The sequence below is a fragment of the Bombus terrestris genome, chromosome 7 (genome assembly GCF_910591885.1).
Source record: "Bombus terrestris chromosome 7, iyBomTerr1.2, whole genome shotgun sequence".
Classification (NCBI taxonomy): Eukaryota; Metazoa; Arthropoda; class Insecta; order Hymenoptera; family Apidae; genus Bombus; species Bombus terrestris.
This window is the reverse complement of record NC_063275.1, coordinates 24,225,698-24,243,104: the sequence shown is the minus strand read 5'-3', so window position 1 is coordinate 24,243,104 and position 17,407 is coordinate 24,225,698. Positions and strand designations below refer to the sequence as shown.

Below are 17,407 nucleotides of genomic sequence, written 5' to 3'. Positions count from 1 at the left end.
GAACAACGTTCCGTTGTGATACCATTATCCCGAGGTTTCAATATTTTTGCAATATTTTATTATCATCGAAGAATATAGAATTACTTGTATATTAAATATCAGATTTAATAAGAAATTTCTAATTTGAGACAGGAACACGGAGTAAGGGTTTATTGAAAAGCTATTTTTTGTTCATATTTCTTCTCTTTCGATGATGATAATTTCTACGTTACCATGTTTCTCATAAGATATTCGTCAAACATATAGAATGTTTGACAATATATTAAAAATTAGAGTTATATATACGTTCAAATATGTAAAGTACAATCTAACAAGTATTCTTAAAAAAAATAATTCCTTAAAAAGCATAGATTTATATTACTGATTTACGTAGAACGTGCACTGATCAGCCATTTATTATTATAAAATAGTCACGCGTAATACTCTTATAATAGGTAAATTATTATCGGATTTTATAAGCGGAATCTGTCAGTCACTAGTCAAAGATTTATAATTACAGAGAAAACGTATATAATATTTTCTAATAATGTTCAATTATTATTTAATCTTATAAGTAGAATATACCACTGGCCAAGATAGCTATGATTACAGAGGTAATTGCCGCTAATATCCGAATTATTATTTATAAGCGTAGTAAAATTTTGCAATTTCTAGAAATTGAGGTGAACAATCGCTTCTAAAACGACTGTACCGAAATTAGAACGTATCGTCCGTATAGTATCCGCACTTTTTCCTGTTCAACTACCGGGATTATCCTATTCGGGGACGGCGATTTTAACAAATGCTAATTCATTCTCACGTTCGATCCGAATTAGATTTCCGCAAATATTTTCTCTTGGAATCCGTTCCGCTCTCGAATACTGCTTTACATTTTCATGGAATTACTTTAGGCGGTGACGTTTGCTAATTCGTTGTCGGACCGGCCCTCTAATCAGATGAAATTTGTCACTGTTGGCGGATAAACTAAACGTTTTGTTCGCTTTGTCCGCTAAATTGTTGGACGTTTATTAAGCAAAACATAGAACTCGTTACAGGCGGGTCAATTTCAGGAAAGGATCTATTAAAATTGAAATCCGTGACAGGAAATTTAAATCGAGTGTGTTAAAAGCTAAATCTGATAAATTAAACGAAACATTAAATCGAACAATCAAGAGTGTAACGATCATTCGCACGTTAGATAGTCGCAGTTCTTACAGTCGTAAATTCTGTGAAACCTGAAGATTGCGTCGCAACGGAGGGGAGGTATCGTTCATCGACACCTTGTCGCTCCATTTCTCGCTGTGAAACTTGTAAAAACTTTCCTTGGTTGCTCGTTATACTTTTTCTCGTTTCCTTCTGGACTTTTCCATTCCAGTTGTCGAAGAATCCGTCCAAGAACACGTAACATAAAATATACACATAAAATCAGAGTTCCTTTCAACATCACGAGCGAGGTACATTATTTACTTTGTTCCAAAATTAAAATAAGGTAGACATCGAACGAAAGCAGTATCGAACGATAGTAAGCCAATAAGTAGCTTTCTTCTCCTAGATAATAAGTAGCTTTCTTTTCTCGCTTGAAATGGCAATTACGACGATTCGTAATAATCTTGAAACGTATCTCTTAAGAGAATAAGCAGAGTCGAGTCTTTGGTTTCTAAAGGGAAAGCACGTCTCCATGGCCACGTGACTGTTTCACACAGGTTTCACGGTCTCGTGAATATGGAACTCGCGAACCCTTAATTTTCAGGATTCTCGATGTGACTCTCATGGTCTCGATTATACGGACGCTGGTTCTTAGGTCTCGTGACTAGAGTATATCTCATGACCCAAGTATTCTAGAGATGGAGATTTCTTGATCTCACGACTACGTAGACGTAGTGAACCTTATTGTCTTTGAAATATGGATATTGTAAAGCTTCGACATTTTGATCGACCACATCTCGAAACATCCAGTTAAACGCGATATCGATATGAAGACGAATCTCACGAGTCCTGCTTCGATTATCGGAATCGCTGGTTCTAGGACTCGTGATTAGCTAGACTATGTAAAAATCGAGATCTTTTGACCCCATAATTGGATACAACGAACTTTATTGCCCGTAGGATATGGATTTCCAGGGTAGATCTTAGAAGCTTCTGTTCTATTGAGGTTTCTCGAGCTCTGGATTAACTAGGATGTATCTCGCAACTTCACGGATACAGAAGTCAATGCTCTTCGTCGTTGTCGCTTTTCCAGATAGATTCAACGACCTCGGGTTATGTCTAGAGAAGTTCCCCGTGCTTTGAGTCGTCCAACGATGTCCGTCTATCTTGTAGTTTGTACGAATTTGTGTTTCTTGACTTCGAGGTGGCTTCTAATGTGCGCCACGAGACTGTAATCACGAATACCTTGATGTTTCGTTATTGCAACTCCTCAACTTGTGTTTCTGCTTGTGCTCCTCTGCTTTATACTTTCAGTTCCTTAAATTATGTCTGACTAGGAATAATCTCAAGTCGATTCCCAATATAAATTTATTATCTAAGATATAGATCTTGGGATTTCGAATTCTTCTCGTTCGATTCAATTGATTTTATCGTCTTATCTTAATTTGTATCGAATTATCATGTCTGATAGATAGTAAATATATTATAAACAAGATAAAACAAATGCCTGATTCTGTGTCATTTCCCTTAAGAATTTTCTAATACTTTTTACTATATTTTATAATATGACATATATTATATTATAATTGTTGAGAATTGTGGATCTTAATCGCCGAAATAAAAGTAAAGGAACATTAAGGTTACATGTAGAATTCATATTAAAATAGTTTTAGCTTTATTTAATAAAGGATTTCCAGGATCTTCGTCGATATACATTTGCACGCGTCTTAGCACTTTCTTTGTCTCACCATCTTCCATACCACACCGCCAACGGAACAGTTACGTTCATCTGTTTCTCGAAACGCCGCGCACACACATACTCCCACACACTCATATTCACATACGTGTGTCACTACTACGCGGCCAATCTAGTCTAGCAAACAAAATTATACATATCTCAAAAATAATATAATGTAAATTTTTCAATATTGTTTACCTAAATAGCAACTAGGATTTTCTACAGTCTTACGATGCGCTCCTATAATTGTCGAGTTGATATAACGTATTGTGTTATGCAGCATTGTTTGCATCTATGTATAGAGAGGATTCGGATTTTCGCTCTTCGCGCCGCATATTTGAGCATCCAGTAAATTGCGAAGAAATATCTACAGCAGTCCTCGTACAATATTCGTCCGTATAATTAATAATGACGTATACATTAATAATAACAATAATTAAGGGAAATGTTCGGTATGAAGCAGACGAACTTGTCGCGTAATTAAAGTGCCATCTACATAATTGAAATTCATTTCTCCACGAAATATTGATCAAATTGAAGCGAACAGAGTTGACGTGTGAATTTACCATCTTCTATGGTCGCCGATGTTCGTCGGTGAAAATTGGTTCGCGCCTTCTTTCTAAATAAAAACTCGTTAATAAATTCTAAATTGGATCGTGTAGAGTCGCTAGCTATAGAAAAGCTGTTCGAAGCTTTCGACGTTTTTCATTTCTTTTAGTAAAATTCAATAGCATACGCGTACTCTATAACAGCAAAGCTTGTTAAGTATTAAGATGCCATACACTGTATCGGAGCAGCTGAAATACCTGGAACCTAATCATCTTACGAATATTTTGACGCTTTTTAATCTTAACGTTTACGATATATACAAATAAACATTGGAAATTAAGTCAATTGTTTACTTGAGAAGTTGCATACTAATCATCTTACGAATATTTTAACGTTTTTTAATCTTAACGTTTACGATATATACAAATAAACATAGGAAATTAAGTCAATTGTTTACTTGAGAAGTTGCATACTAATCGCAGACCCATACATAGATAATAAGGTTAACAAATTAATAAAACGTGAGGCTATTTAGATCGGTTTATGGTAGATTCGCGTTAATAGTTTGTGTATCTTTCAATTTTGACAAATATTTTGAACTTTTGTTTTCAAACATTTTGAACTCTCGTCTTCGAATCAAAGTATTTTATCTACGAATCGAATCACGCAACTTTCTATAATTGAAACTGCGAAACAAATCAAGTAATATCAAGCAATCGAAACTGCGATCGTCGGATATATTTAAATTTCTATTATTTTTTCTTTCATTATTCTTTCTATTATTCAAGTAATATTTATTACTTGTACCACGATTTATACGATTAGCCTCTCGAAGTACATCGTTGTTACGAGCGAATCTATTACTTCGAAATATTTTGCGCGGATTTAAGAATTTTTTTAAGTAACTTTCACCCTGTTTTAAATTCACTCAGAAGGTATGCAGCTTGGCAATCGCAAGTTGTAACAAAATACGAGAGCTTGAATCTGCCACTGCATCGCGATGCAAATGTTACACGTCTCGAAAACGATCCGCGTTTCCTGGAATAAATTCAGATTGGAATGTGCATCGTTCCAACTGCTGTATACGTCCGGAGCTCGAGTCGAGTTTTTTCTTTACTGAAACTGTTACGGTTATACCGAAGTGCGGCTGTTCAAATGGATGTCGCACACACTGAAGATAAATTGAATTTGCACGAAGGTCGTTCCCGTAGCAGTGTGAAAATGAGAGTTTCGTATGAAATTTCGCAAAAAATAACATAGCTCTAACAATGACCATTAGAGGTGCTGTAGAAAGGCGTTTGAGATGAAGTTTTTGGTAAACGCGATCGGATATTTTCTAAGAATCTGCGATGTTTGGTCCAATTGAACGAGAAATGCTGAAGTAAACAGAATACGTTTTACTGAGAATCTTCGGAGAAAGGTTTTAAGCTACCGGAAAGAACAGTTAAAGGCGTGTTTAGGAGAATTCGTTTGTATTTTTACATAGAATTTACAATCGAAACTATTTTTAAAGTAAGAAGATACGTACCTTTTTATTTTTTGAAATTAAAAATGAATTCCAAAAATATGTATATCGGAGACTAATCTGATAATTTGCAATTATCTTATTTATTCTTTTTTTTTTTACAAGAAGAAAAAACATTTTTTCAAAGAAATTGAAGCAGAGAAAGCAGACTATTTGAACTAGGAAATACTCTCGAGATACCGCGGCGAGGAACGTTAAATTCGAAGTACAGAATTGCTCGTCAAAATGTTTAACTTTCCGAACCTCTCGACTTTTTATCCAGTTTCACCTTACAGGCTTTTTAGTATCATCGCCAATTTTTCTAAGTGCTTGCCACTTCTTTCCCTATCTCGAATATCGCCTCTCGTATCTATAAACTTATCCATATATCTACATAGGGTACTCTAAAATTACAATAGTTTTATCATTATGTCACAGAAAATTTCTGTGGTCTCTTCCGCCTATTCGTTCTATTTTACAAAATTTACCTCGATAACTACCAAAATTCTACTAAATCCCTCGGTTGCGTTTTACCGAATTCTTCGTACGATAGGATATTCAATAGCACAAAGTCCGCTAGCAAAATATTCAAAGATAATTTCCATCTTCTTTGGACTTGGAACTTTTCTATCGTTTCACCGTAGACTGTACTCAAAGCTTGATATCTTTTCTCTGTAAAACCGGTACTTTCTTGGAAACATATCTTTTACGCAGAAAAAGTTTCGGGACTATAACGCCGTATTTCGCAGGAATATTTCATTTTGAATTATCTCTTTCTGTATGAAGTCGTACTCTATGAAAAGCTCGTGCCATTAATAATAACTGACTCATGAAATTTTATCCTGGTAGCAATTTTGTCGGAAATAGTTTCAATTTAATAGGTTTACATGAATTGAAATTAACTGAAATGAAATGCGTTATGGTAAATCCATGTAAATGGACGATATATTAGCAGACCATATAGCTGCATGAAATTTCTTGTATAAATGGTCGAGCTGTTGGCCCATTTAATTTGAAATGATCCGATAATACCTGACTGCGTAAGTAGAATAGCGCCTTATATAACCAGACACGCTGAATGCCTTCATAGTACAGTCCAGCAAATAGAATACTGAGATATATGCCAACAGATCGCTATTGAAAGCAATTTTGACAATACGTTGGTATTCGAATCTTGATTCAAATATATCTTTAACTCTTTTACAGTACAAGAAAATCATATACAATTTACAACGGACGTTTGATAAAATAATTATTTCTTTATTGTCAAGTTTTCTTATATTTGCCACATACAAGAAATGTATATCTTCTGTATTTCATGCAACGTATCGATCAATTTTAAGAATAACATTATCAAACTTTTATTATAAATTATATTACAAGTTTAACAGTATTACATATATATAAAACCTCTTCTTGCAGCTTCCCAAAATTTCTCCTGCACTACACCGTATTAGAAGATCAAATATAGCAAAGAGCATATAATATAACAAACGTGTAATAAATGAGACGCATTTGAATTATTGTATCAATCTGAAATGGTATCGAAAGTATAAAGTACAAATTTTATTCGATGCTATAAAATGAATATTTCATTCTACGTATGGCAGACACATAATTTTCTATCGATGCGCAGAGTATTAATAATTTTCGACACGACTATTGGAAGTCCTTCGCTTTGCAACGCAATTCGATGCGCAAATTCTATGGATTAGGGAATCGATTACACAGCCATTAGACAATAATTTCGCCAATTTTTAATCCTCTAACTGTGCCATTATATGCGTAATTAATTAAGTCCAGATACAAATTGTTAATAGAACTTTTGAATCAGCTGACAGAGAAACTGCGAATTATTAAGTATACTGTGTTGCTGGTATTTCTGTGGAGCGTTAAAGGGCTGCGTTCGCGCGCTCCTTTGCTTGCCGCAATAGGGTGAACGCTTAAAGGAAGTTTGCTGTATGTGCACGTTGCACACCGAACGAGTCGAGCTTTCTGTAAACTGTATGGAAAGCAAGAGAACTTGCTACCTAACGTTCTCCTCATCAGTCGGCAGGGTTTATCGTTTAATGCAGAGTCTGCGTTAATGTGGACAAGGTCTTGACTGATTAATCCAAGACGCAGTCCTATCTCAGTTTCTCTCTACTGTTATAGCAATTTTCAAAGACCCGTGTCTCGAATATTGTCTCCATGTTGGTCACATTCGTTTTCTGAGCTATCGTTCCCTAATGATTTCTTTGATAGCAACGAGTGACATTTGGAGATTTATCGCCTGTTTGCTAGGAGAGTGACACGACTACAGAAAGTAAATTCTTTAGTAAATCGATCAATTACACGAGTATTCGGGTATGAAAAGATTTTCTTCTTTCACCGGTTAAGGTAATATTCTTCGAGTTTCGCTGGACTGTAACAAAATATTTTTTATTGCTATTCTTTAATATTAAAAATAAAGGTAAAAATTGTGACATTCTTCTTGTGGAACAGTATATGTTGTATTATAATTCATATTATCACAGCCTTAGGGTCAATTTTGTAGAAATTCTAGCAAAGTGACAGTATACGTAACGAACAACTGCAAATGAAAACGCGTGGAAAATTTGAGGACAGTAAAAAGATAACTGTACAAGATATAGTACTTGATTGGGGGATTGGTGTTTATCAATGAACCAATAATGAATAGATATAATGGAACGTTTGTTATTAGTTTTCTAATAAAATCGGTCGAAATCAATGTTATTCTTCTTAGAGTTTATTTAAGCGACGTTTGAAAGAGGTTACACGTTGTTTCTTCATGCAGTATTCAGAACATTCCACCAACGATTTAGAACTAGTTTAAGGGTAATGTTGGTTAATCTTCATTCCTGCGGTTACTGTATGATTTTTTCTGTAGAACGAAGTAGAGTGGTTATTTTGGTTTTAATTCGAGCTAGTTTTTTTTTGTAGAAGTCGTTGAAAAAGTGTCTTTGCAAAACCTGAATTTCTCAACGTCAATTCCCCATAAATAAAGAGAATTAAATAAATGAAATATTCTTTTCGAATAGTTATACTTTCTGCCTCGCTTGCTTCGCACGCGATTAATCAAATAAATATCATGGAGCAGAATGTTGCAACGAATATACTAATTAATCTTCAAAAATGGAACGAACGTTCCAGTAAATTATTACACGGTAAATTAATTCAACAGAAGTGACGAGGGTTTGAACGCAAATGGTACAGCCTTCGAAACTTCCTTTGTTCGTTTTCGGTGTATTATCGACGAAAATTAAATTCGCCCGTAAAACTTCACCAGCCGGAAAATTCGATTTTACCGAGACGCTCGATCAACGCGCCGCGCGAGACGCGTCTCTGGGTAAATAAGTCGCGAAATTGAAATCGAGACGAATTTGCGATCTGAATCTTGTGTTTGCATAGGAGAATGTTATTCCGTTAGGTAAGGATTCCTTTAATCGACGACGATTAGTTAGGGTCGATGGTGATCGAAGGTTTATCTGTTGGAAATTACATCCGATGATAGCATCGATTTACACCTGAAAATTGTATTTCGCCGCTATTTGCAAAGACGAATTTATTTTATTCTCTGTGGAATCTTCAATTATTATTTTGTAATTATTAATACATTTCCGATTTACGTCCTTCTTTATGAATATTCTGAACGTTATTTTACTTTACCATAGTTCCGACGATTGATGTATAAAAAAGTCGCGTTACTAATCGCATTAATTATCTATCGGGTGTAAAATTTAATAACAAGAAATTCGAAGTCGAACCAATTGAGGAGACAACTATATCGAAGAAGTATATCCAATTATCGCGGCGCTTTATCCATTATCGCTTGATTAAAGTCCTCAGAAAGCAGTGCAATTTTCCGATTCATTTAGTCCATCTTCCAAGAACGTATCAGTCCGTGCCTTTCCTACAGTTTCAACGTTCGAACGATTTTACCAGCTCGGAATCATTCGTTTCTTTGCAGGATTGTTGCTCGGGAAACGTTTATCAGGCGAAAACGTAGGAAGGTGTAGGTTGGTTAGAAGGTGAACGACCTGAAGCTCTAGCTGATAAATAAATTTCCTCGAATTCCAACACTAGCGAGATGTTCTAACGAAGGCCTCATCTTTCCCAGGAATACCACGCGCTTAACATCCTTTCTTCGTTGCTTTTGTCCGTGGAATCGCATTCCCGTTGCTTCTTTCATTCCAACGATATCTCCTTTTTTCACCGTTATTCCACCGCGCACCGCTAAGATCCATTGTGAAAGTGCCAGGTATTAAGGGGTCTTTCTCCGTTTCCTTACCTCGCTGCTTCGTTCTCGTGTTCCACGTTTACCACTCCCCTTTTCGATTTCCAACGGATAACCATCCTGATCTTGTCTTCGTATCGTTATCGCCCACGTGCATTCAGAACATCACTTTCCGCTGCTGATCCGATTTTCCCTCTCGCGAGTATCCTCTCGTTGGCCGGAATGCTTATTCGATAATGTCTCTTGCTGATAATTTAACAAATTGTAAATTAGCTTGCAAATTAAAGATTAATGTACAAATTGGAGGTTAAATTTACGGATGGTAGATTGTATTAATAATTTATACAAATTCGTATTTTTATAGAAGTAAAAATCTGTTTGATGTATTTTTGGGTATGACGCGCGTTCTGTGTATTTTGGTATCTTCGAATTTATGGTATAATCACGAATCTATATAAAAAAATTTAGAGAATTTAGATAGAACATATTTTTATCTACTGAATATTATAGCAGCTACTCTATACTGTATAAAAATTTGTATTTGGATAGTTTACATATTTTTGCATATTGGGTGTATCGTATGGCACGAATGTATAAAATCCAATTGATTAAGTTAACTGTGGATCAAGAAATAGCGTAACAGTGTGAAAACGATGAAGCTTTAAAAGCAAGAGTTACAGAGTGAAAAATAAACATAGTATCAATATTGAAGTTTTGAAAGTAAAAACCAACTAGAGGATGGAAAATGGTATACTAGTGGCAATATTGAAGTTCCGAAAGCAAATTCCGAATAAAACAGCTTTGTAGTGCTTTCTATTTGCTTATGTCTTCTGTAAATATAAAAACAGTTTCTACGATAAGTCTTGATAAATGGAGTATCGACTTGTAACTTGTAACTTACTTGGTAACCGATCTCCATGTGGCTAATACAGGCAACGATATCATCGAAGCGGTATAATCCCACTTGGAGACACTGAAACTCAAGGTTTGAACGTTACAATTCTCTCGAAAATTTCGATTTCACTGAAATTCTTGTCGCGTTTATATCTTCAAACGTAAGAACAATAGAAAGAAGACTCGACCTGGAAACGTAACACTGTCGCGTCGAATCCTATCGAAACGGATTGTAGAATCATTAAAAAAGAAGAGACGATAACGAGAGGCAAACGAGTGAGTAGAGTATTCACCTTTGTTGGGTACAGAATTAATTAAATTAATTTGTACGTCGGACAAACTTCCAACCTCCAGTTTCAAATTCTCTCGTCTCGGCGTTCAATTTTAAACTACGGTACAACACCGTTCCCCCTTTTCTCCTCCGGTTGCATATAAAATTACGAGAAGAATGGGAATGCAATCTGAAAATCAGAGGGAACGTTTAATGAATTACGTGTTGCAGCGGTGATTACACGGTACGGATATCGTCGCGTTCGTAAATTAAAGTATGAAATCGAATGACACGGACCGCTCGTCGAAAACCATAATTCATTTCAGCCCAGATATTTCAATTTGGGATTTCCGATTTAATCAATTTGATTCCGGCAGGTGAGAATTTTAATTAAGCGTTGGAGTACGTGAGAAGTGGAAGGATAAACAGAATCTGAAGGCGGCTGGCCAGGTCGGTGCGGGTACCTTGTTCGTTTAATTCGGTTATATCGGTGCTTAACTAGAAACGTAAATAGAAACCGAGTATCCTACTGACCCAGTATCGACTCTTTCCATTTTTATTCGTCCCAGTTTCGCAACGGCGTCATTTATAAAATTCAATTGCATTTCGTGAAATCGTTCTAATAAAATTTACCAGCTGTTCGCCAAAGGTTCGATAGCTTTGCAAGAAGTTACCTACAAATTACGAGCGGAAAGAACATTTTCTGTCGTGTTCGAAATTCTGTGTCTTGTTTACGCGAAGCTTGCTAGATCATTGAAATAGAAAGGAGAGGCTTGAAACGATCCCGAAAGCCCGCTCACGTATAAGGAATATTGCATAGTAAATGCGTCACGCACGGTAACTTTATTGACGTTGACGTGAGAGGAAAGAACAAAAGTTACCATGGCGAAAGCAAAATGCTTCTTCAAGATGTAAACCATACGCAAGGACGGTGTACTGGCAGCAATGAAGCTCGTATCTGGTTTCGAAACGAACCGCTCAATTATAATAGACGATTCTCAAAATTCCGCTGAAAATTCTCTGCGTGATTTTGCACGTAATTTTCATATCCGTTTCAATTATCTGAAAAAGATAGGATTTTGCGCACAGCATTCACGCTTTTGTAACGTCGTTCACAAAGAAGTAGAGTGGGCAGAATCTTCTTTCGTTAGAGAAAGAAAATATCGAATAACGGAGAATAACGGAGAGAAACTTTTAATAGAAACAGCGAGCAAGCGATTGTGGTTGTAATTTCAGCTAATTTCGTGAAAATACGTAAAACAATACAAGGAATAAACTTTCATAAACGCTCGGAATGCAACAACGATGGATGATTAACGTTCGCCGGTGACGTCCGCTCGGCTGTATCAATTAGTTTAACATTAATCGCTTTCGAAGCGTTCCACGCAATTTATATTTGCCCCTTGTCGAAGTAATTACTTCAAGAAAAATTCTACATCTTTTCCTTTTGTATATCCGTGACCTGGAGATCTGGAGTCCATATTATTGTGCCCTTGAATATAAATTTTGTATTTTGGGTTACAAGGTCTAGAAACAAAAGAGCTACAAGTAGATTTCTATTGCTGTTTCTTGTAGCCTTCAGTTAGAGCCACACGCCAAGGTTAACTTTTTGGTAATGTCCTTTGCTATAAATATACGAACGTGCTCCCTATCACCCTTCTTCTGTCGTATTGTAACACCGAAAAAGTGAGGATTTGGGTCAACATACACTATACCTGTACTTATACCAATATTTATTTCAATATATTTTTCTATTACAAATTCATCCACTCGTTCCTCTATAAGTCAACCTCAACACCTCTCGACGAAAAAATTTAACTATTCCTTACGTACATACAATTTCGGTTCGTTCAATTTCAAACAAATTTCGACTTTAGGAAATTTCGATCTATTCCTGATGTTGGTCTCTCCAGTGTTAGATACACTTCGATTTCACTTCCAAGCATTTCTTGCGTGTCTAATAACGAGCCAACGAAGAATAAGTAAGAATTAAACGATAATTAGACACTTAATCAGTGGCAACATTTGAGAAAAATCGCGCGCGCGGAATATTAGGTTGTCCGAAAAGTTTCTTTCGTTTCATAAAGTGATAATAGACGAACGACAATTTCTGTTTTATATTATTTTATTGAATTAGGTATGATCCATTTCGTTATATTTCTATTATTACGTTCGTGCATAATTCAATAAACTAATATAAAACAAGAAACATTGTGCGTCTATTATTTCCTTATAAAACGAAAGAAACTTTTCGAACAACCTAATACATGTTGCAACACGCATAACATACTGATAGGAGAACTGTCTCCATTGATTTTACCAGTCTCCGGCTATGGTTTTGTTCTATCCATCCAAACGAACACGGTTCTATTCTTCTTGTCCGCTCAGGCACGTTTTTATTCTATCATTTCGATTAGACACGGTTCTGACACAGTTATCCGTTCACGCAAGATTTTATTCCGATCATCTACCCAAACACAGTCACATTTTTCTTGCCCGCTTACCTACAGTTTTATTCTGCCTGTCAAGTCAGGCACAGCCCCGGTGCACTCGTTCGTCCAAATGTTTCATTTCATTGTAATGGAAACCAACTTCCATCCCGTCCATTCAACGGTTTTAATTAAAGTTTCATTACAACCAGTCGTTTGTCACTCCAATCCTTGGAATAATAGAATATTTTCAACACGACCAAAGAGTTAAGCTTCGATGTACAAGGAAATTTATTTCATTGAAACTCTTTCTCTTTTATTTCGCTGATCGTTAAGTGGCAGGTATTGTGCATTTATGGGGAATTTTGCAGTGTAAAATATTCAAAGTATTGAGCTTTCCGTTACATTTGGCAAGTAAAACAATTTTTTGACCGAGTTCTGCTTTCACTATAGGGAACTCTGGTAGAAAATTGTGCAGAATGTATACTCAAAGTACAGCACCTCCCATAATACTAAGCAATAATAATATTGATAATGGGTAAAACAATTTTGTATCGAGCTTCTGTTTCCCTAAGTATATTCTCAGAGGTATGAAGTTGCGTAAAAGTTCACAGTCTATCGACGAGACAGCGATTAAAAATCGGTGTTGCGGAATGCCGACGATTGACAAAGTGAAAAGGACGAACAGCAAGGTGGACAGCGAAAATACGCGATTCCGTGTTGATTCTGCCGGAATCCGGATGCGTTTTGTTCTGGGTAAAAACAAGAATTGGAAAAGGAGAATCGAGAGGGAACATCCGCAAAGGTAAAGAGCGAGGTTCCATTTGTTGGTCTAGAGACCCTAAAAGGTCGTGCGCGGGTTCGGCCGACCGGCCAAACGAATAAATGCCTAAGAGACAGTGGTCAGACGCTTCTGTGCAAGTTCCACGCGTTCCAGGAACTGATTATCAACTCCACTCTGTAGATAAATCAAGCTCCAAGGATACGACTTCCGAGAGACTTTATTCCTGCGATGCTTCGTTTTTGTTGATTCTGCGATTACTTGTCGATCAAATCAATTAAATTTCCCAACTTAACTTTTTACGTGGATTTCTCTTTTATTATTTCTCAGTGAAAATAAGAATAAAAATCATGATGTTTATTATCGTCGATTTTTATTTTCATCTTTACGAGCGTTTCGTTTCCCAATATCATGTTTCAATCATCTATAGATATTATAGTATCGTGTACAGATTGCCTAAGAAATGTCGGGTGACCCATAAACAATGTTGCGAGAAGGCCTAAGTGCCGACAGGCCGAAAAGGTCTTGAAGGATGGGCCAAACGGCCTATCAATGTGTCGTCTGTCCTTCAGTCGAATAGTTACGCGGAAGATGATTATGATCGCGGTCGGTTACGGAACACGTACGTGGTGAGGGTACGGGAAAAGACAAAGGGACGCTTAAGGGAGAAAGACGAATTAATCGGTAATCGTTAACTAAGAGTCGAGTTGTGAGGAGTCGAGAGTTGAGTTGCCAAGTTGTTATGAGTTGTAAACTATTAGCTGTGAGTTGTGAATTATCTATTTAGTTGTCTTAGTTATAGCACATTACTGTCTTTGGTTCGTGTTAAATAATCATAGTTTCCTGTTTAATCTATTGGAAATGGACCCATCTATCAATAAACTTATCATATAGGATAGAAATCATTGGAAACCCTAATTTCTAATATCTCTAAATAAATAAATCGTATATGTTTGCAGACATTTTTCTTCATGCTTTAAGTTTTTTCTGCAATCTCGCTGTTCTCGTGGAATTGCTTTTGCGAACTCCAGTTCAACAAAGTCCAGATGCTGTTTGCAGAAGATTCACTCTTTTTCAATTTGAAACCATAGAGAATTACGACCATAGGACGATCGAAATTTTTCTACTGAATTTTGTGATATTATTGCTGATCGAGGTGGAAATTGTTCGTTCGCGCTTATTTGTAGCGGTAATCGGATTTTGCATAAATATTATTACTTACCGAAGTGTGAATTATTTCGTATTTATTTGTAACAATAACTCGACTTTCGAATAAACGTTATTTACAACTTATTACAACCTTCGATCGAGATTTTTTCATCGATCTCCGTTTTTTATTCATCTACTTTGTTTCATCGACTTGAAAAATTGTAGGACGTGCCTCAAGTCACAACGGATTTATGTGTATACTGTACGGAAGATATTCTCCAGAGTTTCGTAGTTCTAGAGTTACAAAAATTTTCTTTATCGTAGTCTAAAAGTTCTGAAATAGAGAAGAACAAGGATCACAGTCCTCGTATTTCTTCAGACACGTTATTCGTACTAAACAAGGTTGCTATTTCTAGGATATACTCGCTTTACCATAGAAGAAGTATACAATTTTTTACACCCTCTCGTAACTTTAAAATAAAAATAACTATCGTAATTAAAATCACAGACGAAGGACAGAGTGGATTTATCTTCCTCAGAGATCTCGTGCGTTCGTGTTCCGAAATATTGACCATGCAGTAAAGTTTGTAATAAAATTAGTTCTAAAATTTGCTACTAATTTCATCCTTCTCGCTTCTGTTTTTAATTTCATTTTTACATATATGTATATTTTATTAATTTTTGCCTGCCGGCTATAAAGTGAGATTGATTTACATAGATTTCTTATTCACGCTGTCATTCAACCTCGATAATTTCATTATTGCATATTATGATGAAATTGTAAATTAATCATTATTGAAATATGATACAGAATTGAAATTAAAATTGAATACGAGAAGTTGTTCCCTTAGATAGATTAGAATAATTTAAGGATTTCTCAGAATTTTATATCATGCATAATCACAAATTTCTAGTTCTCTAGTTTTTCTCTAATTATCGTAATACTTCGCAATAATCGATACATTCTCTTAACTATACGATATTATAGTAATACGTATTTAGAAATTCCGAGTACGTGGTTCGTGGTACTGTGGTTCGGTGTAAATACATTTAAGAGGAAACTGAAAAATATCGTGACACTCTGATGACTGATAGTCTCAATTTCGAATTAAGCAAAAAGTGCTTCTTTCCTTTAAGAGTCGTAAAGCAGGCGTAGGATAGTGGGCCATGATTCCAGAGATCGATGGATCTTTTCGTGCACGCATTTTGGTGAGCATGCCAAGAGGAATAGGAAATCGAACTGTCATCACGCAGCCAGCGACCGTATTTTTACGTGTCCACAAAGAGCCAGTTCGATATGCTACTTCAGAAATGATGGCCGCAGTTCCTTTCTCACGAAGGTGCGCCTTTCCTCGATAAATTGAGAATAATATATCGAGCGATATATTTTTTCTCGTATGAATAATTCGTCAGTTGGCTCGACGTCGTAAACGTGCGATCTGATGCACTTTGTTACCCCGATTTCTCGTTCGTAGTATTTTTCATCTTCGAAGTTATGAAAAGAAAGTTCGATTAGTTCGATAGTCCGCAGACAATTACATACATCTTTATAACTCAACTTATTTTTCACCGAATTGACCATCAGCTTTTCCCGAAGTTTACATATTATCTTTGACGTTGATTTATAGACAATAAAATATATCACGATAAATCAGCACTGATATTAAATACGATGCGATTTATTATTTAAAAGAAGTAACGATATAAGTACATAAAAATGTAATAGCTACGTCTTATGAAGTATAGAATAAATTCTTTCATTTTTATACCAATATTAGATTTTAATAAGCAGTAAGATTAGTTTTACTTTACAATTAAAACTCATTAATGTTTTATTAAAGATATTTTGAGTAATATATTTTCTTCTATTATTTTCATATTTATAAATTAACGTAAAACATGTTGCCTTTATTTCGACAGAAAGTTGGTGTGCTTCATTGCCCGGCTACAAGTAGTATGACCCCGTTCGTGGTCAGGCACAAGTCAAGTGGAAATTGCCCGGTTCTACACTGGCATCGAGTAAGTAGAATGCCACTATAACGTATTAGACAAACTCATACGGATTTATAATTGACTTGGGAACGTGTGTGCGCTTGTTTTTAACCGAGTTTTTTCTTTAACTAAAAGTAACATATTTTTCGTTTGAAAACTGACTGAAATATGACGTAGAAACTTTAAACTAGCTTATTTATTTTTTATGAAAGTAACATGAGAAAATATGAAAGTAACATGAGAAAATATGAAAGTATACTATATTCTAAAATATTCAGAAAAATATACAAAGAAGGCTGGTTCAAATTCAGAAACCAGTTTATTTAATATAAAACTCGGCTATTTTGAAAAAGCAGAAAGTAGCATGAAATAGCTATTTTATGTTTATAAAGGGAATACTATTTTATCGTAGTAACGAAGTATTCTTGCGTGGCCTGCGCTCATAAAATATGTTATTATTACAATAACTAATCGAAAAGAAACAAAGCAAAATTTTTTATCATGTTGCTTTAAAAATCAAAGAAATAAAAATAAAAGCGAACAGAATATCATTGAAAAGACAACTCGATTCTTTCGCAAATTACTGTAACACTAATCGTTTAAATGACAGAAAAAGAATTTTAAAAGCGAATTTTTCAATAATCAAACTGATTAGAAATAGCAAAAAAAAAAAAAACAAAAAAAAAGAACAGGACATTAATCACGAGAGAATTCGATTTTCCATTGATACCGCTGTCG

General features: G+C 35.5%; 2 protein-coding genes across 12 annotated transcripts in view; one reads left to right on the top strand and one right to left on the bottom strand.

The window, feature by feature from the left end:
• Window positions 1–17,407, top strand: part of LOC100643486 (glutamate receptor ionotropic, NMDA 2B) — a 360,187-nt gene that overhangs the window by 84,813 nt on the left and 257,967 nt on the right. For all 11 annotated transcript variants that reach the window (XM_048407837.1, XM_048407845.1, XM_048407842.1 and 8 more), the window contains one exon: window positions 16,598–16,696. The gene's annotated coding sequence lies outside the window, so the exon portion shown is untranslated. The remainder of the gene's footprint in view (window positions 1–16,597; window positions 16,697–17,407) is intronic.
• LOC100644849 overlaps window positions 1–17,407 on the bottom strand; it is a 172,141-nt gene that overhangs the window by 85,600 nt on the left and 69,134 nt on the right. The window lies entirely within an intron of this gene.